Genomic DNA, 26,476 nt, shown 5'->3' with positions numbered 1-26,476 from the left:
CCTTTGTTACAGTGTCTTCATTTATATGACCCTAGTTTGTTAAACTTTTACTTCATGTAATAGATGGGTTCAGGAGTCTTAGCTAAAGTCAATTTTTTTAATGGGAAGTATCTGGATATACATTAACCTTTTATAATTGTAACTGGTTAGTTATACCATAAAAGCTAGCAATGTGTGAATGAATTGATTGCTTGCTAAACAGAAGAACATAAGGAAAATTAATTTTAGGTTGAGAAAGTGTTTCCTAAAAGAGAAGGAGGTAGAGAGGTCAGCTTATGTACTGGGACCTTTCACATGCATTACTTCGTTTACTCCCCAAACTAATTCTGTGGGAAAGATATAATCATTTCTGTTTTATAGACCAGGATACATTTGAGTTATTAGTTGGATTTTACAGTAAGTTTTTGTAATATTTAAAAGATGCATATGTGTTTGTTGCTCAGTTGTATCCGACTCTTTGTGACCCCATGGACTGTAGTCCGTCTGGCTTCTCTGTCCTTGCAATTCTCCAGGCAAGAATACTGGAGTGGGTTGCCTTTCCCTTCTCCAGGGGATCTTCCTGACCAGGGATAGAACCTGGGTCTCCCACCTTACAGACAGATTCTTCACCGCCTGAGCCTCCGAAGAAGCCCTTACCCGCCATCTTATTGCAGATTACTACAGAAAGTCACATAAGAAGTAGAATTTGGGGGGGAGAAAATCAACAAAAGTGCAGAGAGAAGAAGAAATGAGTCAGTTAATAAGATAAGGCCAAGAGGAGTTAGTGCACAGACATTCTATTTGTTTTGCATAAAATGCCCTGTGCTATTATTAAACTTTGAATTCAGGTTTGTTTCAGAATGTCTGTTAGGCAATGCAAAGAGGAAAATGGTTAGTTAGAAGACTGGCATTATACATAAATTTTCAAAAAGACATGTACTAATGTGAAACAGTTGTTTTCATGGCCCTGAGCCCTCCAAACCTTTTCCCTGGTACCTTGTAATGGGACAGTGAATGATGTGGAGAAAACTGTGTCCCCAGCTCTACATGAAATCTGGACTAAATAGACTCTGACTCTGACTTGTGGCATCCTTTATTGTAAACCTGGTACAGATTTGTAAAGTCATTTAAAATAATAGATATGGGAAGAAGTTCTCTGGTGTTTTGCCTCAAATCATCAACACATTTAAAAGATCCCGTTACCTCGGTCAGTTATCAAATTGTTGTAATATGAGGATAACATCTACTCTTACCTTTCTTTTCATAAATGATTTTTTAAAAAAAAATGTGGTCCTCAGACTTCCCTGTCAAGAAATCCTTTGATATTTGATCGTGTGGTGTGGAACTTTTTCCACAGTTGTGTGTACATTTCTGCTCTCACAGTCAGTAATTCTTAAGCATAAGCTTTCTTTCTGGGTTTTGTTCTTTCTTCCTTTCCTTTCCTGGAAATAGCTTCCAGATGGGAATTAATTTTTTTTTTTTTTTAAACAAACCTCAAATCCTTATTTTTATCGCCTTTTGACCTATTACCTGTTTTTTTCTGAGTTTCATTTTTGGCTTAGGCATTCTGCTGTTAGGATTTTGTTGCTCTGTAATACATCCTGAGAACACTTGGCAACTGTCATAAGGCCACACAACAGCTCTGCTAATGATGCTATGCCCTGGACTTCTTTGCCACTCCCAGTTCTTAGAGGAATTATCTTCCTTCAGGATATTCCTTCTTTCTCACACCTGTAGGTTTCTTTAGAAAGTACAAGAAATACATGGTTAGCTAGTTTAATTCCTGTATCATCTCTATTGAAAAAAATAGTAAAAAGACAGACTTGCTTGGTATCTTTTTGAAATAAAGTGAATTTGTACAGTATTTAATTAGACTCCCACCCCCGCCTTGTTCTTTTGTAATTTTCTAAATGAAGCCACACGTCTTTCACCCATATGATGTCATGGCCCAAGGTGTTACTGTCCATGAGGTCTTTTCTTTGGGAGGGCTTGTTCTGGGTGGACCACAGCTTTTGCACTTACATGTTCCCTTTGCCAGAGACCTTGGCAGTTAAGGATTTCTTGATAAAATGCTTCCAGTTGTTTGTTTTATGAGACATTCACTTGATCCTAGAGATTTAGATGATTGTTGCTTAAGAGTAACTTGGGTCACTCGTATCCCGCTTCTTGTTTTCCTGTCATCATTTCTGTAAGTAAGGGAGCCTGGTAGGTTTTCCTGTAGGATTTTATATATCATGAAATTTATTTGAGACATTGTATCTGTCTTTGATTTTTGGTCCCAAGTTATTTAAAGAAACTTCCCTGATGGCTCAGATGGTAAAGAAACTGCCTGCAGTGCAGAAGACCCGTGTTCGATCCCTGGGTCTGGAAGATCCTCTGGAGAAGGAAATGGCAACCCACTCCAGTATTCCTGCCTGGAGAATCCCATGGACAGAGGAACCTGGCAGGCTATAGTTCATGGTGTCGCAGAGTCGGACACGACTGAGCAACTAACACTTCTACTTATTTAAGGGAAAATTTTAAAATGTTAAATCTGGGGATTAAGTAGAAGGAAAAGAATGATTCTACTAAATTTTAGTGAATCTGGAGAGTTGCTGTGAGGATTAAATGAGTTAAGAGTGGTGAATTCTGTTGGAGGCTCTTGCTCTTGCTGTTGTCGTTATTATTATTGTTATTTTCTGCCTTTATTCCCACCCTCCCTTCTCCTCTGCATCCTTGCCCTTGACTTTTGGTAGGCTGTGGAGTGAGACGGGGGCTCCTCTGTCGAGCCAGGTTTCCCAGGTCTGGCCAAATGGACTCTGACCCGTGTTTCCGGCCACTGTGTTGGTTGGCATATGCCTGATGTTCACACAGTGGGACTTTCTGGTTGGATTTTGCAATGTAGGGAATGAGGGGAGAGCAAGAGAGTGAGGAAGTGTATTAAGTAAGGTGAGAGGGTGCGTTCTGGAGCAAAGGACAGTTTCTCATAGGTAGGATTACTGAGATAAGAACATTAATCAAAACAAATTAGTGTAAAAACATTCATCAAAACAATTAGTGTGATCACTGTGTTTTTCAGCCCTTCCTTTCAGTCCGGGTGTGAAATATTAGCATTTAGTTTGATGCTGGACTCTTGTAAGCCTCATTTAATACTGGGAACATTCATTGGAGTCAGCTTTTTAGAATCTGTTAAGTACTATCTCAACTCCAAGATAGATGGTACTTCGGCTTTATTTACCATGTTCTCTTATGGCCTTTTTCTGCTGATGGGGAGGAGTGGGAGAAGGTGCTGGTTGAAAGCACTCACATGAGCTTGCTGTGTATGAACAGCTATATGGGCACAGATGTTTGGAATCAGCTGACAATTTTAAATAATCTCTACCTCATCATATTAAATACATTTGCACATGCTTAGTGGTTGCTTAACTTTCGTCTGAAATGCCATGTAAAAACGTTTGTTGTATAAGAAGCATTGCAGTAACAAGGAGAGTAGCTTAATGGTTTTTGCATGCTTCTTCTGCCAGCCACTGTTCAACCATTTTAATATTATTTATTGAATCAAACACCCACGTATGAATATATACATATGGACACACACACATATGAATTTATTTATTTCTGACAATAACACTATGAAAGTGGCACTTTCTTTAACATCCCCATTTTACAGCGACAAAACCAAGGGACAGAGTGGTTATGTAACTTACCCAATGTAGCATAGGTAGTGTGTGGCACAATTGGAATTTAAATCCACGTAGCTGTGCCTCAGTCCACATCACTATGCTGTAGTACTTCTCATAGCTTAGTGTTTAACTCCAAGCAAATAATAATCATAGTAAATCCGTCCAAAGTTATTTTATTACAAGAAAATCTAAAAACGATATATGGTTGACCCTTGGACCATGCTTGTTTGAACTGTGCAAGCGGGGCCATGTATATACACGGGTATTTTCAATAGTGAATACTACAGTGCTAGCTGACTGCGTGGTTGATTGAATCCCGACCTAAGGAGGAACCGTGGCCATGGCAGGTCAGCTGTAAATTATACTTGGATCAACTCTTGCCTTGCTCAGCAGTCAACTGGAATTTGAAAAATGGAACCTGGTTCTGTGGCATGGGACAAAATGGGCCTTTGTTTGGCATTTGGCTCTCTCTCTTTAAGTAGAGAGTTTAATTGTCTGGATGTTTCTGTGACCAACATCGTTGTGACTTCCTGAACTGTGTCCTGCATTAGTGAGCACCCAGCAAGTGTGTCCATGGAATTTACTGTCTCTCCTCTGGAAACCTGTATCAACTGATCCCCAAAAGTCTGTGAGTGGCCTTTCACAGTGGCCTGCAGATAACTTTGTGGGCCAGGAATTGATTTCAGCCACCAGAAATGTTGTTATGACTCATCATGTAGCGTTTCTATTTTTCCTTATTAGGTATTGGAAACTAACAAAACTAACTCAGAAATGTTTCCCACACAGAGACCCTTTAGGTGAGACTGATATTTCGGTATGCTGAGTGTTGGAGAAAAAGAAAAAGGATTTCATGGATCGTTTTATGTCACTGCCTAGAATGATGCTCGACATGTAGGGACTGGATACTCATATAATGGATTAATACGTAGAATACCTTAGGTTTGTAGGAAAATGTGTAGGGAGTGTTTGATTTTGATTTTTTAGAAGGTGAATTCTGTTTAGATGTAGAGAGTGGCACTGTTTTGGCTTGCTTAGGAACTCAAGGACTAATTTCCACATTTATGTAGCAAAGACACAAAGAAGGTAATTCTTTGTAATTCTTAAATTTGGTGAGATTGGATCAATTATACTTAAATTGTCATGACCACCAGGCAAATTTAAGATTAAATACTATAAATAGTATTTGTAAATATTTTAGTATCTTCATCTTTACTCCTCAAGAGTAATTATTATAATTGATATAACTATTATTGTTTGAATGAGAGCAAAATGATCCTCCCACTCTAATGATATGATAGAAAAGAGCAAAGAAATGTATTTCTGAGATACTCTGTTTTGAATGTTGGAGTTATTAAATATTCTTGGGTCAGAATCCATGGAGCACCATATTAATACATGTTTTGCTTTCAAGTTTGAAGTCACTTAATAGTAATTACCTTAATTTTTAACTTCATCTATCTCAGAAACACATAAAGGTTTAAAGGGAATAAAGGAAAGAACCCATTATTACATTTCTTGTTTTCTGTCATCACTTATTAACTTTTTGTGATACATTAAAGATATATCACAATGTTGGTAAAATATTTTCTGTGAGCTTCCATGACTTTCAGTGGCTTAATCAGATTGGCTTCTAAACAAACTGTTTTGGGCAAAAGTTTCCAATTTTATGAATATGTTGAAAATCTTTACTTTCTTAGCTTGAGAAGTTTCTTCTTTTTGTTGGATTTTATAGGGGAATATTGACATCTAGCTGTGAAGTTCTTTCAAGTCCAAAAGCAAAGTATTGAGAAATTATGGGAAATGCTTTCTGTGTTTTAAAGCTTACAGTCAGTTCTTTGAGACAGTTAGCATCTGGGTTATAGGAACATCTTACATTGGATGTTTTTTCTTTCAGTATTAATAATATACTTGATACGGTTAGAGAATTTTTTCTTTAGTAAATATGGGCTTTGAATTTCTGTGTTTATTTTAGCATACATTTTTAAGACATAAAATTCATTTGACTTTATTTAATTTTTGTTAAGGCGATTTAGTACTTTCAGTACATACCAGTCAGCCTGCTTTGAGGTCCTCAAATAGCAGCTATAATTCGGCTGTATTGAATTACTAAGCGTAAATTTTCACATTTGAAGATAAAAGAAAGAGATGTAACTTTATACTATAACTGCTTGTTGTTGTTCAGTTGCTAAGTCCTGTCTGACTCTTTGTGACGCTGTGGACTGTGGCACACCAGGCTTCCCTGTCCTTCCCCATCTCCCAGAGTTTGCTCAGACTTGTGTCCATTGAGTTGGTAATGCCATCCAACCATCTCATCCTCTGTCATCCTCTTCTCCTGCTATAACTGTTACATTTCATTATATATGAAGTCACTGTGTTGTATTGTAAATATTGAATTCCAGTTCTAAACTGGACCCAATCATAAAGAGAATGAGTAAAGGACAGTTACATCTGATGTGACAGGTATTACTGTACAAAGTCTGGTTTGACCTTAAAATATTCAGCAAGATTGTCTTTTGGAATTTGATCCTGCGAGAACCAGGTCTTGCTTGCCTCCTACTGCCATGTGCCACCGATGCCCAGCTCTGGGTAAGTAGCCTTCTTAAGGGTGAAGTGCAGAAAGCAGAACTTGTAGTTAAAAGTGAAAGAGTCCGTATGTGCCCATTTTCGCTGTTGCTGTCATAGCACTCGAGTTAGAGCAAAATCCCCAAAAGGAATAAACTTACATGGCCAAAGGGAAGTGGAGGCAAGGGAGCTGTGTGTGCTTGAGGAAAGTGATGGTAGGGTGGTGGGGCTGCCCAGGGGACTGGGGCAGGGTGTTGGCAGTCAGAGGCGGCCTGCTGCACCTCCAGACTTGGCAGGCGCCGACTTAGAGTCACTAGTACTGTCGGAGGTTGGGTCGGGGAAGTGGATGGAGTTTGGGGCTAAAAACTGTCAACAGCGCACTTTGTCTCTCAGGTCTTTCCCCTTCATCCCCTCCCGCACAGGAGAACAGAGATTTATATATTTCATGGAAGATGATGAGGTTCCGGTTTGACATCAGGAAAGTGAAGGGACGTCAGAATTCTTGAAGCTATCCCAGTCCAAATCAGAGAATGCTTTTGTTGGGAGTATAGTGTGAAAGTATGAAAGTGTGAATCACTCAGTTGTGTCCAGGGGTTCTTCCTTAACAGAGATCGAACCTGGGTCTCCTGCTTTGCAGACAGATTCTTTACCATTTGAGCCACCAAGGAAGCCCTTGGAGTATAGTGTAGTCACAGCATGGAATTGGATGACCTACTTTGAGCCCAGGAGTTGGCAGGTGACACCCAAGCTCATAGAACTTGAGCGGTCGATTGCCTTGTTTTGAAATGTGAGAGGCTGCCAGAAGTCAAATGTTGGAGGGGAACCTCTGTCATTATAGCCACAGCCGAACAACAGGAAAAAGGAGTTTAGGGGAAACAGAGAAAAATGATACCTGATATTATATTTATCAGAGATTTGGGAAAATAATTGCATCTTTGAAGCAAGAAAATGCTATTAAAAAATCAGATTCAGAGAATAAGAGACCTTGGAAATTAAAAGTATATCAGAAACTGGGAGAGTGAAACAAGTTATATAGAAACTCTGTAAATAATGTCTGACAGTCAGAAAATAGTAGTGTAAGAATAGTATTTTTTTTTTTTTAATGGATGTTTCATTTAAGTTTTTATCTGGATCAGACCTCTTCAACATTATTCTTTTTTTAATTTAATATTGATTTATTCATTTGGCTGTGTCGGGTCTTGGTTGCGGCATGTGGGATCTTTTAAGTTGTGGCGTATAGGATCTAGTTCCCTGGTCAGGGATTGAACCCGGGTTCCCTGATTGGGAGTGTGGAGTCTTAGTGGTTGGACCACCAGGGGAGTCTCAAATGCAGTGTTTAGAAATGCATAAATGAATGTCAGAATAAATCGATAACAGATGAAAGGGGTCAGCCTCATGGAAGTAAAACTGAAGCAGGACTACTGCATTTTATTGTAGTCCTATGTGATTTAAAAAACTACGTGCATTTATTACCTTGGTAAAAATGGAGAAACATGTAATGAGAGATTTACTTCAGAAACCATTTTGTTGAAAAAAATTATTGACAGGATAGGAAATGTGGCACGATATTACTTTTTGGCAATCCCGGAAGTAGTATGGTCCTCTAAATTTTTTTAGTAGCTGTCTTTTTTCAGCACCCAATTTCTTGCCAAAGTTAGGTATGGTTATCCTACCATTTTCTATACCTTCTGCCAGGCCTGGCAAGCTTCGTGGCTTTTGAAATCTTTTATTGTGCATATGAACTGCAAAGATCTAGATTATTTTGAGACAGGCTTCTCCTCACGTTACCACCATGAACTTTCCATATTGCCAGTGATGGTGGGAAGATTTTCTGTTGGATATTTCACAAGTTGTGGCTGTAATGGAATACAAATGTGAGGAACGGAACGTTTTAAATGAGCAGTGAGAGCCTGCAGACCTTTCAGCCAAAGTGGACTCTTTCCAGCATTTCCAGACTTAGAAACCATTTTTTAGAGCTAAATGGCCTCCTTCAGCTCTTCACTTAATAACTGTGGATGGCTATTGTGAAAACATGGGCCTCCACGGAATGTCAGAGCTGGAACATGTCTTAAGGGGCCACCTAGTCCATATCTGTTGCCCGATGATTGTTGAAATTCATTCAAGGACCCAGGAAATGACTTTCCCTGGGTTACACAGTGGCCCCAGACGCAGTATTCTTGCTGCTTCCCTGGGCTGTCTGAACCACAGAAAAATGTCTTGCTCACTTTCCTTCAAATCTCATTCTGTTCTTGATGGTTGTCTATGGATTTGTATCTGAAAAGAGACAGCTTTCCAGGAAATATTCATATGTTTAAGGGTGGAGTCTGTGGACTTCTCAAAAGATTCTAAGTTTATATTTACTGTGTTGTGTGTTAGTCGCTCAGTCGTGTCCGACTCCTTGCGACCCCATGCACTGTTGACCACCAGGCTCCTTTGTCCATGGGATTTTCCAGGCAAGAATACTGGAGTGGGTATCCGTGCCCTTTCCAGGGTATCTTCCTGACCCAGGGATCAAACCTAGGTCTCCTGCATTGCAGGCAGATTCTTTTATTGTCTGAGCCACCACGGGAGCCCAGGGGGTTTGTTAATTTCCTGAAAGAGATGTGACATACACCTGTGGATTGAGACAGGCTGATCTTGGGCTTGAAGTCTTCAGTTTTCGCACAGACAGAGATAGGGTGAGAGAGGGGAAACGTGGGGGGGGGGGGGGGGGGAAGAGAGTAGAGGTGTGAGCACCAGTTCTTTCCTGTTATTTTCCTTTTGGTTTATGTGAAGAAAAGCTGTGGTGTTAAGTCTTCCAGAGCAGTTTTTACAATGCGGCAGAGACCTGCTTGCTGCCATCAAGGTTTGTGCAAAACTGGATGTTGGTACCTTCTCTGAACTTTTTCCCTCTGATCCAGCCTCTAAATGTTGTTCACTGGCCTTCTAACTCCATCTAGGCTTGGCATCTCCTGGAGCTCCTTTGTTATTGGAGTGTTGTGAGTATTAATGGTTGGCTGATTAAAGGAGCTCACAGCAAGGGTGTTAATGATTACTCTTTACGTCTCCTGGAGGGCATGTGCCTGTTCTCACAGAGCTGTTCCAGAAGCAAGATGGGGTAAACCTCAGTTGTTGCTATGGAAGCTCCTGGTAGCAATTTGAATGTGGTATGTTTTGTAATCCTGAAAAGTGAAATTGAAAATCGCTGAGTTGTGTCCAACTCTTTGCAATCCCTTGGGCCTATTGCAGGCAGATTCTTTACCAGCTGAGCCACAACGGAAGCCCAAGAATACTGGAGAGGGTAGCCTATCTCTTCTCCAGTGGATCTTCCTGACCCGGGAATCGAACCAGGGTCTCCTGCATTGCAGATGGATTCTTTACAAACTAAGCTATCAGGGAATCCTTTGTAGTCCTACCTGCCTAGTTTGTGCTTTGCAAACCCCAGAGGCTTAGTGACTCAAAAATGAGTCTTTCTGGAAAAAATCTGGAGAAGTTTCATCATTATCAAGAATATGTTAAAAAGAAAAAGGTGCTAACATCACTAATTATCAGGGAAATGCAAATCAGAACCACAGTGAGATATCATCTCACACCTATTGGAGTGACTTATCAAAAATAACAAATAATAAGTGTTGGCAATAACGTGGAGCAAAGGGAACCCTTCTGCACTATTGGTGGGAATGCAAATTGGTACAGCCACTATGGAAAACAGTATGGAAGGTCCTCAAAAAGTTAAAAATAGATCTACAGTGTGATCTAGCAATTCCACTTCTGGGTATATATCCAAAGGAAATGAGATCTCTGTCTCCAAGAGGTATCTGCACTTCCATGTTCTTTGTATTATTATTTAAAAAAATTTTTTTTCATTTATTTTTATTAGTTGGAGGCTAATTACTTTACAATATTGTAGTGGTTTTTCCCATACATTGACATGAATCAGCCATGGATTTACATGTGTTCCCCATCCCGATCCCCTCTCCCGCCTCCCTCCCCATCCCATCCCTCTGGGTCTTCCCAGTGCACCAGCCCTGAGCACTTGTCTCATGCATCCAACCTGGTCTGGTGATCTGTTTCACCCTTGATAGTATACTTGCTTCAATGCTATTCTCTAAGAACATCCCACCCTCACTTTCTCCCACAGAGTCTAAAAGTCTGTTCTGTACATCTGAGTCTCTTTTTCTGTTTTGCATATTGGGTTATCGTTACCATCTTTTTAAATTCCATATATATGTGTTAGTATACTGTATTGGTCTTTATCTTTCTGGCTTACTTCACTTTGTATAATGGGCTCCAGTTTCATCCATCTCATTAGAACTGATTCAAATGAATTCTTTTTAACGGCTGAGTAATATTCCATGGTGTATATGTACTACAGCTTCCTTATCCATTCGTCTTCTTTGTATTATTTTTGACAATAACTAAGACACAGAAACAACTAAATGTCTACTGACACACACAGAAGATGTAAATACACACACACACACACACAATCCTGCCACTTGTCACAGCATGGATAAACCTTGAAGACATTATTCTAAATGAAATAAGTCATACAAAGGGGGACAGGTGTTGCATGGCCTCACTTACATGTGGAATCTAAAAAAAAAGAAAAAAAATCCCACCTGAACTCATAGATACAGAGAACAGATTGGTGATTACAGGGGCAGGGTGTTGGGGGGAGAGATAGATGGGTAGAAGTGTTTAAAAGCTACAAAAATAAATTCTAGTGATTTAATGTACAGTGGAGTGACTACAGTTAGCAATACTATAATGAGTATTTGAAAGTTAGTAAGAGAGTAGATCTTAAAATTCTCATCACAGGAAAAAGAATTGTAACTATGTGTAGTGATGGATGTTAACTGATTTTTCTTATTGTGGTGATCATTTTATAGTACGTACATATATCAATTATTTGTGCTGTACACATAAAACTAATATTATATACCCCAAAAATAATACGTTGAAGATATCTGTTAGTTGAATTGTACAGTAACTATTAAAACCTATGACTGTCCTCTGAGAATTCCTTCTTTAAAAGTTGTGTGGGTGCTCTGTCGCTTCAGTCCCGTCTGACTTTTGTGACTCCCTGGACTATAACTCTCCAGGCTCCTCTGTCCATGGGATTCTCCAGGCAAAAATATTGGAGTAGGTTGCCATTTCTTCCTCCAGGGGATCTTCCAGACTGAGGGATCGAACCCGTACCTCTTATGTCTCCTGCATTGACAGGCAGGTTCTTTACCACTAGTGCCACCTGTTTAAAAGTTATTTTATACTAAACTATTGAAATACATATTTTTATTTATCATAAAAAATAACTTATTGGTTTAACAATTCTTCTAATTTTAAATTGTCTTTCTTTTGGAAATGTTTTATTCATTTCCCCATTGAGTAAATATATAATATATGTTGAACCCATTGAAAACAGAATATAAGTGTTTCCTGGGAACTCCCTGGTAGTCCAGTGGTTAAGATTCCATGCTTTCCCTACCAAGGGTGAGGTTCAATCCCTGCTTGAGGAGCTATCTTGCAAGCTGTGTGGTGTGGCCAAAACCAAAACAAAACAAAAAAAGCAGCATTTCTCAGTACATCAAATGTTTATATCTTTTGATAATGATAGAGGTTAGGGTTTTTATTGTTTATCATCACATCCTTTCCTGTTTTACCTCTGGACTCCTTTGGCAGTTAGGTGAATCAAGACAAGTGTTTTTAAATGCATATAGAATAAAATATTTGGCATTACAAAGAAAAATTCAGTTACAAAATGCTGAAAAAACCTGTGATAGAATAATTTTTTTTTTTGTATTAGTGCATTCAATGACAAGTTCCAACAGTGGATTCAGTAACTTTCATTTTAGTCTAGTCTGGCCTGCTCTGAAGTGATTATGAGACAAATGATTTTCAGCTATAATGTGATGTGAAAATGGCTGTGATTTTTGTTGGTGATCCTGCCGAAGATACTCCTAAGAGTGTGTTTTGTGATTTAACTTCTTAGTAGGAGATGCAAATTTCTGTTAGAAGTGGGTTGAAGAGTCTACGGCCACACCACCCTAACGCGCCTGATCTCGTCTGATCTTGAAAGCAAAGTAGGGTTGGGCCTGGTTAGTATTTGGATGGAAGAAGTGGGTGAAGATATCTCATTTTTTCCCTCCTGTCCAAGTTCAGGGATCCTTGGCATTGTAATCACCTTGGATGATGGTGATTATTTCAGATGAACATCTGTTTCCTTAGAGCTTTGGCAGTGGCAGCAGTATGTTATGAAGAGTATTTTTTAACTTAATTTTTATTGGAGTAGAGTTGATTTACAACGTTTCTGCTACGCAGCAAAGTGAATCAGTTATATGTATGCGTATGTCCACTCCTTTTTCGATTCTTTTCCCGTTGTCGTTACAGAGTATTGAATAGAGTTCCATGCACTATACAGTGGGTCCTGTTTTATATATAGTAGTGTGTATATGTCAATCCAAGTCTCCCAGTTTGTCCCTCCCCCCACGGTCCCCCTCGGTAACATAAGTTTGGTTTCTACATCTGTGACTCTTCTTCTGTTTTGTAAGAAAGTTCATTTGTACCATTTTTTTTTAGATTCCACCTATAAGCTGTATCATATGATATTGATGTGGAGTATTTTTACAGGGACAACAGTTTGAATGGGAATACCTCTTTGTTGAATGCCCCCTAGGCTGGGCACTCTACTGGGCATGGTCAACGAAACCGATGAACACACAGTGATGGTGCCCAGCCTTTGCAGTCTGGAGACGAGGAGAAGAAACAGACACCAAACTGCGGAATATACAGAGTTGTGTAATTGCCTAGGGCATAAAAATGTCCTGCAATGCTGTGATAGTGCGTCATGAGGGGGCTTCACTCGACCTGGGAGGGCTCTAGTGGTGGGAAGGCCTCCTTAAGGAAGCCACATTTAAGTTGATGCCGGGGTGTTGTCTGAGGGTGGAACTTGGCCCACGGAAAACCTGAATGAGGGCAGTGATGGGGAACGAAGTGAGCTGAGACCGTGTGGTGAGGTTGGCAAAAAGATGCAGTTTATATTTCACTTGGTAGTGTTTTTACATCTGGTTGAAGAGGCCGAGTTTACCTTTTAGCTTGATGGCATATATTATTTAGTATATTAAAGGCTCGACCTCTAAAAGCTTTAGAAATTCATTTGGAGTATATAGGTTGAAAAATTGATTATAAAATTTATGAGAACCAGCTTTCTTGAGAGAGCTGGACCCTTCACATTTTTAATCCTTTAATTCCTAAACGTTATTTTCACCCACATTTTCATTTGGCACAAATGTAAGAAAAACCTAAAGAGAATTGAGGAGGCGCTATGCTCCTTCCTTCATGTTTGTAAAGATACACACCTTCCTTACCTGGCTAGTCCTGGGCAAATAAGTGTTGTTCACTCTTCTGGGTTTTAAGGCAACAGGCTCCACAGCCTGGCAGAGGCTCAGATGGAGCAGAAGGGGATTGGGCCGAGCACGGGGCAGGAATGCAACCATTCTGGTCAGGCCAGTTGGGGAGGGACTCCTCTCCCCACCATTCCCATACTGTTTGGCCCTCTTTTAAAATTTGACTCCAGCAAAGCACACTCTCCAGCCGAGGGGTGCACACATCTTTGTGACTTCAGGAAACATGCACGGTTGGCTTGTGAACCTTAACTACCTTTGGAGGACATGCTGAGCCGGCAGGAAATGGAAGTGACATCCGCTTCTACACACTGGGACGATGGAGGGTCACAGGCAGGTAAAGAACATACAATGGCCCTGAAACTTTTGCATGTTGGTTGTAGAAAGGAAACCTCGGCAGGACTCATTAAGCCAAAAATTAGTGTAAACATGACTGAGCAACAGATTCTAAATAATTTTGTCTCTTGGTTGACCTTGGAATTTTTTGAAAACCATTTTCTTGCAAAAATATTATGAAAGAAGTTAGTTTACAGTATTTTGGAAACAGGATTTGCTCTCCTTGCTAGTGCTGTAGACCTTCCAGGGCAGAACAGAACCGCTGTCAGCCCTTGAGCCTAATACCCAACCTGGCACTTCACGCATGCTTGTTGGTACGGATGGATTGGAGTCTGTATCTAATGACAGTCTGAAAATTATCCATCACTTGTCTGTGATGCCAGGAGATTTGTCCCAAAGTGTTTGTTGTGTGGAAATCATAAGGGGATAGAAATCTACACGCGCCCTCCCCCCCAACTCCCAGGCTATAAGTGGGTTAATCAGCTAAAACCGTGGTGTGGTGCTATTCCAAAGCTCCAAGGCTGAGTAATGAATTGGCATGAGTGGCCATCCTGTGTTCGCTTCATCTGGCCATTCCTCTCTCGATTTGTTCGCTGACTCACTTGTCATTTATTGCATGTCTGCTGGTGCTGAATTCCACGATAGGCTGTTGAGAAACAGACAAATAAAGCAAGACCTGCATTAGTGGCTTTTGAACAATGACTCAGTGCCAGCTGCTGAGGAGTGTGATAGTGGCGAGTCCTGGGGTGGTGGGGCCATAGACTAGGAGGGATTCATTTCTGGACTTTGACTCTTCCTTGGAGAATCAGGGGATGTTTCCCAGAGGAGGCACCTGCGAGATGGCAGAGGAGAGTGTGGAAGGCAGGGGTTCCAGGCGGAAGGGAAAGTGTGTGTCAGGGGATAGGCATGTTGGGTGAATTATGTGGTCAGATGCTGTTTCTGTATTTATTAATGAGCCTCCTCTGTCGCTGCCAATCGCCTCAGCCGTGGCCAGCTTGCAGCTCCGGAAACAGCCTGTGTACAGGCTCTTTCCTCTGCCTGGATCCCTTCCCCAGCTCTTGGCTAGCCCCTTTAACTATAATTGGGCGATGGATTAAATTGCACCTTTTCCGAGATGCTCGTCCTGACTACCCGTCTGCAGTAGATTCGTCCTGTTATTCCTACCATCCATCGGGTTGCTTGCTTTAGCTTACTTGTCACAATGCTGATTGCTTGTTTACTTTGTTGCTGAGAGGTCCCCAGACTGTCATTTCCACCAGGGCATTTCGTATTTACTGGTGTGTCCATAGTGCTTTGCACAACGCTTGACCCGTAGGGGTGATAGATCCTTGTGGATGAGGGAATGAGTGGATGAAGGAATGAATGAAAAGGCCTCACTTGAAAACCAAAGACATTCTTTTTTTTTTTTTTTAATTTGATTGTCCTTTTGTTTATTTTTTAAACATTTTAAAACTTATTTATTTTTAATTGAAGGATGATTGCTTTACAATATCATGTTGGTTTCTGCCATACATGAATATGAATCAGCCATGGGTATACATATGTCCCCTCCCTCTTGAACGTCCCCCCACCTTCCACCTCATCCCACCCCTCTAGGTTGTCTCAGAGCCCCGGTTTGCGCTCCCTGAGTCATACAACAAATTCCCACTGGCTGTCTGTTTTACACATGGTGATGTACGTTTGCATGCTACTCTCTCAGTTCATCCCACCTTCTCCCCACCCCCCTTGTGTCCACAAGCCTGTTCTCTATGTCTGCGTCTCCACTGCTGCCCTGCAGATAGGTTCATCAGTACCATCTTTCTAGATTCCATATATATGCGTTAGTACACGATATTTGTTTTTCTCTCTTTTTTTTTTTTGTTTCAACTGTTTATTAACGGACCAGATTACAAAAAGAATCCTGGTAGATACCTTAGTTCATCCTTCTAATAAGCCTGTTGATCTGGTCTTCCCTGTTGCCAGCATCTCCACCTTCTACAAAATGGGTGGTCTTTTTCTTCATTCCACCTCGTGGAGAAGACAATTTAAAGGGCCACAGGAAGTTGTTTGCTTCTTTGAAACGTTTTCCAACAGTATAGATCTCACGAATCAGATCCTCCATGCAGATGATTCCGTATTTCCCAAGAGATCGAGGAATCAATGCGTTGTCTGTCAGGGCAATTCGCTTTTTGTTGATTTTGCCATAACCACGCTTGTAAATCAATTCATTTACAGACTTCAGATTTGGGTACCCCCATGCAGTGTATGGCTCCACAATTCTCAGCATGTTAACTGATGCCTTGTTGAGCTTCACAAAGGTGCCATTGAAGATCTGCCTGAGGCGAAGGAGCTGCATCACCTTTCGAACCTTTGGGCTCACACCGTTGATACCTCTGATCCTGATGACAAATGCCAATTTGGGTTCCGCGGGTACATAGAAGTTGCCAGCTTTTCGTGCCATCCTAGCCATTCGAATTTCAGTTCTGTACATCTGCCTGTATTCCTTGTGGTAATGCTTAGCTTTTTCATAAATAAGCTTCCTCCTTGCCTTTCGAAGCATCTTTTGGGCAAACTTCTTTCTCAGGCGCTTGATCTTAAGCTCTGCGAAATTCTTTCGCTTTTTCTTAAGGGTTTCTGGCACACAGCAGGAACCTTCTTTTTTTTTTTTTTCTTCTTCTCTTCTGCACCCTCCATGGTTCCAGCCGGGAAAGAGGTTGTTTTTCTCTTTCTGACTTACTTCACTCTGTATGATAGACTCTAGGTTCATCAATCAAATTCTTAATGGTCTTGTAATTCCAGTTTATGCCTTGAAGTTTGAGGTATACTTACCTAGGCACTTAGTATCTCAGTGAAGAATTTTGTTCAAGACCTTTTGGTGTTACCTTGAGGTAAAAGAAAGTGGGAGTTTACTCTGGATCTTAGAAGTGAGTGAAGTCGCTCAGTCGTTGTCGACTCTCTGCGACCCCATGGACTGTAGCCCACCAGGCTCCTCCGTCCATGCGATTCTCCAGGTAAGAATACTGGAGTGGGTTGCCATGTCCTTCTCCAGGAACTTAGAAGGAGTGACATTAAAAAAAATCTAAGGATTCTTTAAATTGAATATGCAAGGGTGGAATAAATTCTATTCAGAATGCTTAAGTTATAAACAAGAGAAATTTATGAATTTAAAGAAAGCTGAATGAACTGCATCATTAAATCAAGTCATTCTTTATAGTCATTTTATAAAATTATTTATTATAATGCATTTCTATTTGTACTGCTTAGTTCTCTGACTTGTCCTGATAATTTTGGTGATTTATTCTTATCTGTGCTCTGAAATCTTATTTTAATAATTAATATCATCATTATTATTTAAACCCTTATGTAAATCAGTGATATTCTCATGTTGATAATTATTCTTTTTATTTAATACAGTATTCATATAACATTCCCCATCTGTGGACTCACTTTCTTTTTTTTTTTTTTAATTTAATTTTATTTTTTTTTAATTTTTATTAGTTGGAGGCTAATTACTTTACATCATTACAGTAGTTTTTGTTATACATTGAAATGAATTAGCCATGGATTTACATGTATTCCCCATCCCAATCCCCCCTCCCACCTCCCTCTCCACCCGATCCCTCTGGGTCTTCCCAGTGCACCAGGCCCGAGCACTTGTCTCATGTACCCAACCTGGGCTGGTTATCTGTTTCACCCTAGATAATATACATGTTTCAATGCTGTTCTCTTGAAACATCCCACCCTCGCCTTCTCCCAGAGTCCACAAGTCTGTTCTATACATCTGAGTCTCTTTTTCTGTTCTGCATATAAGGCCATCGTTACCATCTTTCTAAAGTCCATATATATGTGTTAGTATACTGTAATGGTCTTTATCTTTCTGGCTTACTTCGCTCTGTATAATGGGCTCCAGTTTCATCCATCTCATTAGAACTGATTCAAATGAATTCTTTTTAATGGCTGAGTAATATTCCATGGTGTATATGTACCACAGCTTCCTCATCCATTCGTCTGCTGATGGGCATCTGGGTTGCTTCCATGTGTGGACTCACTTTCATTGCCATTTCCCTCCACTTTTTCTTCAGTTCTTAGAGTCTGTAAAATGTCTTCATTTCCAGTTTATTTTACCCACACTCATATTTTTCTTATACACATCACATATAGCACAAGATATTTTCCCTGACATATCATTAGCAGATTATTTTCATCATATTGGAAGATTATGCAGCAACATTTATTTTGTAAGTTCTATAGTGATGGCAGGTGGAAACTGTTATGTGAAATGGCACTCTGAGTGAAAGGAAAATCCTAAAGTGAATTGCTTCAGTGGTTATGATTGTTTTCCCCATTTGTTCTCCTCCAAATGAGAGTGTCCTTGCAGATATGTTAATCTCAAGGGGCGGCAGACAGGGCTTCTCGGCTTTAGTCAGTGGCTGGGTGATTGGCACCTCCTGATATGTTTCATTATTGATATCTCTTTCCCTGGCTTCTGATTCCAGCCTTTTGTTCCCTTCTTGGAGAAATGGGGAAAAATACATTTATATACTATTTTGAAAGTAAGATTTTGGTTATCGTTCTTTGTGAAGGCAATGTCTTATTTACCTGTTGGTTTCATTCATTCATCCAGTAAATGTTTACTGCCCACGTACTCTGTACCAGGCACTGTGGTGGTCACCAAACACTAAAAAATGACTTACGATTACCAACGTTGAAATTATTTTACAGTGTTTCAGGAGAGGATAATGTGAAAGAAGTCTTATGTCAGCAGAGAAATATTTTGTGGTCTGCCTGGTAATTTTTTTTTTTTTCCCAAAATTGCTACTGGCTAGAAAATGATGATGGCTTGCACTTCTGACAGCGCTGCTAATGTTGGGTTTCTGTGCCTGGGCCCTTTGTGCGGTGCAGACAAGAGGCGTTTGGAGACGCTTAATTTCACCGGAACGCTGCACCTGTTGCTGGCTAATCTTGCATACGAAATCCAGAACCTCGAGTCACTTGCTTTCATTTCCTTTTCCTGCCCCCTCTTTCCGGCGAGGAGGGACTCAGTTTAGTAACTCAGATGAAGAGTAACCATCTTGTTCCTTTGAGGCTATGGTTTTAATGCCCTGGGGAGTGGAATTGTCGGGGGGCCTTTTGAAATTCTCTTGCAGAAATGCTCACCTCGATTGACTGGCCTCAAATTCTGCAGCTTGTGTTTAATCCAGAGTTTGGGACTGTGATGGGGGTGGAGCCGGCTACCTGATACCTGGGACCTAATTGCTGTTGAGGAACATGCATTTCCTTTTGGTTTCGTATGGTTTTTGGCTATGACTTTGAGGAAGAGAGGAAGTATTATATAGTATTATTTACCCTCAGAGAAACAACTTTGAGACCTCTGGGCTTCATGATGGTTCAGGCAGTGCTGTTGACAGCCAGTGAGCTGCTTCTCGAAGGCCCACGATGGGATGGGAGGAAATACTTGGGGGCAGGGAGTTAGCTCTGAGGTTCAGAACACCCACGGCATGAATTTGGTGTCATGAATGGAGAAGGAAATGGCAACCCACTCCAGTATTCTTGACCCGCGAATCCCATGAGCAGAGGAGCCTGGCAGGCTATATAGTCCATGTGGTCGCAAAGAGTTGGACACAACTGAACGAGTAACACTAACTTGGTGTTATGAAACCTTAGTTACCTCATTTTTCAAAGAGAGGCTGAGATACTGACACAGCTTCACCTGTAAGAATTTTGCAGGCATCCATGAAAAGAAATGTGAAAGGACTCTGAAGTTCAGAGGTCCCTAAAATTGGTCACTTTTTACTGACCAAATTACAGACTGATGTTCCAATAGAAACATGGGTCGTTCCAACCCTCTACTGAATTGGCAGCCTCGGGGAAGTTATTTTTAGTGTCACGTTCCTCGTTTAAAACCAGGTTCGTTCTATTGGCTGCATTTTAAAATCTTTTTATAGATAGATGGATTTACTCATGAACATTCTCTGGAGGAGAGAGATTTTATGGAAAGTGGAACTTTGTGTGAAGTGGCACATAAGTGGTTCCAACCTGCAAACTGTGGAAGAACTTGCTTCCTGTCAGGGGCAGCCCTGGAATAGGGGCCTGGCTTTCTTCTCCTCTTCTTTATGGATCGCCGTTTTCTCTTTTGAACCTTCTGGTATTGTTTCCGAGCTCCACCCTCCCTGTTCTCTGTCACTCCTTAGACGCTTTAATCACAGGCTGTTCGTGCATTTCTTGCCTCTGTCGTGTTCGCTCCCACCTTCTGTGGCAGCCCCTGCCCTGTCCTTTCCCCTTTGGCAGGCCCCAGCCTGTGTTGGGGCTGATCCCTGAGGGAGTGACAGTGGGCACCACACATTCCCTCTCCAGTTGCCTCACTGCCTGCCCTGGGAACTAGTTCTCGTCTGCACCGCGTGGAACAGAGTAGGTGCTAAGTCAACAAATCAGTTAGCTGACCGACTCCCATGGGCCCAGGCTCAGGGATCTTCTTTATAAGTCCCATGGCTCATAAGTTCTGGGCTGACAACCATTACTTGCATTCTCTGTTCCTCACCTGGTTATTGGACTTCCCAGGTGGTGCTAGTGGTAAAGAAGGAATCTGCTGGCCAGTGCAGGAGACACAAGAGACCCAGGTTCGATTCCTGGGTCGGGAAGATCCCCTGGAGAAGGAAATGGCAACCCTCTCCAGTATTCTTGCCTGGAGAATCCCTTGGACAGAGGAGCCTGGAAGGCTGTAGTCCATAGGGTCACAAAGAGTTGGACATGACTGAAGTGCCGTATCATGCACCTGGATATCTCTTGGCAGCTTCATCATCCTAGAAATCCTGAAATGGATTTAAAATAGCCAAGGTCAGTTCTTTGGCATTGGTTCTGCCTCATCATTACCTGGATCCTTCATTTTCTCCCCACTCCCAGCCCTCAGTAGGTGATTATTCCCACATGGGAGTGGGGTGGGTGTGCCGTGAGTAGGCAGGACTATCTTTGTGTGGTATCAGCTGCAGGCTGAATATACAGATGACTCATGCAAGTTAATACCCATGTCTAATGAGTGGCCAACAGCTTCAGATTTGCATAAGGGCCTAAGAGCTCCACAGGAAACACTGAATTGAGATTGTCACTGCAGGTGACCAAAGGAAAAAGTGTTGTGAGTGACATGTCCAGCTTCATAGGGTGTTGTGCCCTATGAGAGTGAGAAATGGAGTATTTCCTGATGTGTCAATAAACTGGGATGTCACAGTCATCAGTGATTCCAGCCCTCAAGGCCACTAAGAAGGAGAAGAATACCTGTGATCCAGCAGCCATTCCCTCTGGTGAGCACTGAGAAAAAAAAAAAAAAACAAAAACGTGGGATACTGGCCCCAGGTAGCTGAGATGCATATGAAAGGAATGATTTCAGTGAGCCCAGACTCTTCCCATACATAGAAAAGCACTAAATTCCTTAACTAGAGATAATCTGGTTTTCTTTAATTCACAAAAATACTTTTGTTCTTCAGACTACCTGCCCTTTGTTGCAAGTATCTATATAACCTGACTCCTTCCCCTGTATCCTCGGAGCAGTTCTCTCAGGGTCACTTGAGATGCTGTCTCCTGGCCTTGAAGTCCAAAAATTCCCGCCAAATATAACAACTCTCAACTTTTAGGTTGTGACTGTTTTTTAAGTCACCAGGATACTTAAGTCACCTCTCCCACCAGATGTTTTTACAGCTAACAATGAAGAATAATCCCCATGCTTCTTTTTTTTATACTTTTCCATGAAGCTTGAGGGTTCTGGAACCTTCTAGAACCTGGAGAAGTTTTCCTCACAATCAGATGTACTTCAAGAAAACTCACTGGCTGATCTTTGCTCCACCCAGCAGGTTGCCGATGATATTGCCTCTATCTTTACAGCACTTTTATTTCCAAATGTATCCTTTTTTACATTCCTGAAAGCACCCTTCTCACTTGGTCACAGTTCCCTGATCCCTTTCTGCAATGCTGTGGTCTGCCCCAGAGCAGAGTCTTCCCCAGAACTGCTATTTTTGATTTTGCTCATGTCATAGACTGTGGTACCTCCATTCTGCATCAGATGGCCTTGTTGTGGAAGCTTTGTGGGTGTGAGAGATGCCCAGGGTTCCTCTCACTGTCCTGGTTCATTCTTACTTTTGTTCTGGTGTCTTCCACATCAGCTTGTGTCTCTTCTTTCAGTAAATGCCCTTTTACTAAGTCCTTACAACATTTCAGGCTCCATGCTAAAGGATGACAATACAAAGGTAAATGAAAAATGACAGTGTGTATTTTTTACCTGATTGATAGAACATGTAGAAAATTCAGGAAAATTACTCCCTTCCTCTTTCTTGTTTGGTAATGTTTTACAAGTCCTCTTTTAAAGCATCTGGGTTTTATTCATCTCTTTTCACGTCTCCTTAAATACCTGTTCCTGCTCCCTAAGGAACCCTGGTGATAACCTTCCTTCCTTCTGCTGGAGTGAGGTGTTTGCCACGTGAGTGGCTGTCCCAGGAATCCCTGTCTTAAGCAGCAGGCACTACAGGATTCTCCCAGGGCCCTGGCAGATTGGATCCTGGCTTTTACAGAGTGGTGGCGTCACTCGATGTCCATGCAGTGTTGGCCTGTTCTACCATGACTGCTGTCAGCCACATATGCCTCACCTCGGTCGGATCATAGCAGTTGTCACTTCTGTTTGGAAGTAACTTAACACTGCCAGTGAAAATCCTGCCATGTGTGCATACACACAGTCACACACACAGTCTGCTGTGAGACGAAGACAGCCCTGGGAGGGAACCCTCTTCCCCTCTCTTGGTGTAGGGAGAAGCAGGTATATACCGACCACTTCTCTCTACCCTCATCATTATGGGATTCAGTGGTACTATTCTTTATCTCTTACTCTCACTGCTTTTGTGCACTTTTCCTGAGATAATTGTAAGAAAGGTTATAATTTTATTTTCAAATACAGTATCTAGAAACTTTTACCATTCTGTGTGTCTGACTATTTGCACATTGGAAAATAAAACCAAAATACTTAAAATGTGATTTCTTTCCTCTTTCTTTGGTGTCTGCATCAGAGATAAGTCTCTATGTGGTTGGGGATAAATTCTGAGCTCTTTGGTGGTGGGGATTTTTGTTTAGCTCTCTCTAACATGATTTTGCTGGTTATAATGTCATTCACTTCCATTAATATACTAATATGGAAACAAGACATGGTTTCAGCTTTTATTTATATCTTTGTGCTTTGGAAAAACAATCTCATGAGAACTCACTCAGCCCATTAAATACCATCTTTGACGTTGCTTTTTTGGGTTTGCTTGTTTTCAGAAAAGTTTTTCTGGCTTTTACCCTTTGTATTTGGAACAGTAGCATAGCAAGTATTTTTAGACATGTGTTGTTAAAATCATGTGAAAAATCCTTATCATGTCAACATATGGGATTGTATTAGTAATCTTTAATGTGATCAAGAACTAAGGTAGAATTTCCTAGCTAGAAAAGAATGAGTTAAAAAAAAATTCCCATATTCCTTTGATGGTTGGAGAAGCTACATTCTATATTTTCAGTTTGATAAAAATATTCAAGAGACTGAATTAGATTGGCAGCATCTTGAGGACAGAGATTACACCTTTTTCCCTTCTGTTTTCTTCTTGGGTGTAGCACTGTTATAGTCTAGAGGGTTGGCTTAGATGGTGGCTGCTGCTAAGTCGCTTCAGTTGTGTCCGACTCTGTGCGACACCATAGACGGCAGCCCACCAGGCTCCCCGTCCCTGGGATTCTCCAGGCAAGAACACTGGAGTGGGTTGCCATTTCCTTCTCCAGTGCATGAAAGTGAAAAGTGAAAGTGAATTCGCTCAGTCGTGTCCGACTCTTAGCGACCCCATGGACTGCAGCCTACCAGGCTCCTTCATCCATGGGATTTTCCAGGCAAGAGTACTGGGGTGGGGTGCCACTGAGCCTTGTAAAATATACCTCAGGAGATTAGACTCCAACCTCCTTTTTTTTTTTTTTTGCATGGGAAATCTTGAAGGATTTTTGAAGCTAGAGAGCTGCAAGTAATTTACAAAGGTCACCCTGGAGACTCTGTGGGAGGGTTAATTGGAGTGAAGAGAGCCTGGAGGCAGAGGTAACACTGGAGGTGAAAGAGGATGTGGTGTGAAGGTGGGTGGGCGACACATGAAGCCACAGATTTCACTGGTAGAGGTCCACACTCTCATTTGCAGTTATAATAGCTAAAAGAACTCTGAAAAAGAAAAGGTTTTTGTAATTCACTTGATAGTAAAACCTGAGCTTGACCTGAGCTCATTTTTTGGGCAAAATTTGACCAGAAGTGTTGGGATGCTTTTAAAATCTTTCCTTATCCCACTTACCTCCTAAAACACACATATTTACTGCAGAAGTATTAGTGTATTTGATTGGGGGAAATTACCCTACATCTCGCCGTTTCTGTTTTGTGTGCTGTGCTAAGTCAATTCAGTCGTGTCTGACTCTGTGCGATCCTATGGGCTGTCGCCTTCCAGGTTCCCCTGTTCATGGGATTCTCCAGGTATGATTACTGAAGTGGGTTGCCATTTCCTTCTCCAGGGGATCTTCCTGACCCGGGGATGGAACCCGTGTCTCTTATGTCTCCTGCATTGGCAGGCAGGTTCTTTACCACTAGCTCCTCCAGCGGAATGCAGAGCCTATGTAACTTTTCTCAAGTGGGAAAAGCTCTGATTTGGCAGCTCCTCTATGTTCTAAGGGCTTCCCTGGTGCCTCAGATGGTAAAGCGTCTGCCTTCAATGCAGGAGACCCGGGTTCGATCCCTGGGTTGGGAAGATTCCCCTGGAGAAGAGAATGGCAACCCACTCCAGTACTCTTGCCTGGAGAATCCCATGGACAGAGGAGCCTGGTGGGCTACAGGCTGTGGGTTCACAGAGAGTCGGACACGACTGAGTGACTTCACTTCACTTCACTATGTTCTAAGGGTTCTGGACAAGGAATTGAGAAACTCAGTTTGACCTGTGTTTACAAGATGAGGCTGATAAGACTCTCAGATTAGCTGTGAAGAGAATGGTGGAGGAAATAAGCATCTCTAGCCTGGAACACTCAATGGTTAATAATGCAACTACCTCGTCAACATGAAAGAAAATAGGACTTTTGGTGGGGGATCAGAAACATTCATTAGAGAGTGAATGAAAGGATGTATTTATGAAGTGTTGCTTGTGTGCAGGCCCTGGGGTTCAATCATGAAACAGAGAAAGGGAAGCACTGGAGACATTTAAATAAGATCTGTGGAGTAGTTCATTGTATTGCATCAGTGCTGATTTTCTGGTTTTGACAGAACTGCTCTGGTTCTGTAAGATGGTAACATTTGGGGAAGCTGAATGAAGGGACTATGAAAACCCTGTACAATTTTTTACAACTTTTTGGGTAAGTCTAAAATTATTTCAAGTTATTAAAAATGAGGAAATAGTTGCTTTAGCCAACCTTAGATAGCAAGACGTGGTATCATCCATGCTCCCTTTAAGCAGAGAATATCTGTTGGCAGGAGTATGGTTTTCTTAGAGATTTTAACTCTAAAAATGCAGGTTAAGTAGACTTCCAGGTTTCTATCCCGCCTCAATTTTTTCTTTTTCTTTTTTTTTAAAAGCTGGCCTTGTTTTCGCAGAAGAAGATTAATTGAAAAATGTTTGATCCAAGATAAAGCCTTGATCCTAGCTTACGTGCATACAGAAGAGTTACAACATGAAACCAATTGTGTCTGGACAGTTCATGGAAGTGTTGTCACTTGCGTTCCCTCACTTTTCATCTCCCTTGTGTTGGAGGGTGTGGTTTATTTCTGGCTTTTGTCTGCTGCTCTGCAGGCTTAGGTGTAGGTTCATTGGTTTGCACGGAAAGTTGTAATAAGATGTTCAAAACCCAGAGGTTTGCAGATTACAGAGAGAATGAAGAAAATGCCTTTAATGGTCAAGGTTGGGTGACTTGGGCTTGGCTGTGCTGATGGGCCCAGCATGGGTCTCTGTGGTGGGAGGAGGGTTTGTCTTGAAGGCCTCAGCTTCACTGTCTCACTTCCACACCACCTTCTGTGGTTTCAGCTGATGCGTTCTGTAATTCTCTCTGCAGTCTGCTCTCCTCCCTCCTTTTGGGTGAGAGCAGGCCTAGGCTGGCAGCCAGTAGCCACTGAGCTATAATAGAGCTAGTGGTATGTACAAAATTTGATTACTGCTGTCAACACCAGATTGAATAAGAAAGTGCGTACCCTAGATAGATACTTGGGACATAAATGGTCTATTGATTTCATGAGAACTAGAAATGAGGACACTGTGTAATCTAGCAGAAGAAAGGGTCAGTGGGTAGACGTTACAGAACAGTTTGTAAAAGTGCCCTTCTTTTAGACTTTTTTTTGGAAGAACTTTCAGATAACCTTGATAAACTGATTGTTGCTTCTGATTTTCTTCACCAAGTATTTACAGAAACTCCAAAGTAGCCTTTGTACTTGTTTTCGTTCAATGGTTTGCCTTTCCTGTGTAAAATCTGGTTTAGAAATTGTACTGGGTGATATAAGCCATACTTGCTCCTGAACTCTGATGACATTTCCACTTAGCTTAATATGACTGTTTTAGAAATTTC

At 41.4% G+C, this 26,476-nt stretch overlaps 1 protein-coding gene and 1 pseudogene across 2 annotated transcripts in view; one reads left to right on the top strand and one right to left on the bottom strand.

Annotated features, from left to right (window-relative positions):
- UTRN (utrophin) overlaps positions 1-26,476 on the top strand; it is a 546,437-nt gene that overhangs the window by 32,229 nt on the left and 487,732 nt on the right. The window lies entirely within an intron of this gene.
- LOC139033048 (large ribosomal subunit protein uL30 pseudogene) lies at positions 15,799-16,594 on the bottom strand (annotated as a pseudogene).

Source organism: Odocoileus virginianus, chromosome 34 (genome assembly GCF_023699985.2).
Source record: "Odocoileus virginianus isolate 20LAN1187 ecotype Illinois chromosome 34, Ovbor_1.2, whole genome shotgun sequence".
Taxonomy (NCBI): Eukaryota; Metazoa; Chordata; class Mammalia; order Artiodactyla; family Cervidae; genus Odocoileus; species Odocoileus virginianus.
This window is presented reverse-complemented; position numbering and strand designations above follow the sequence as displayed.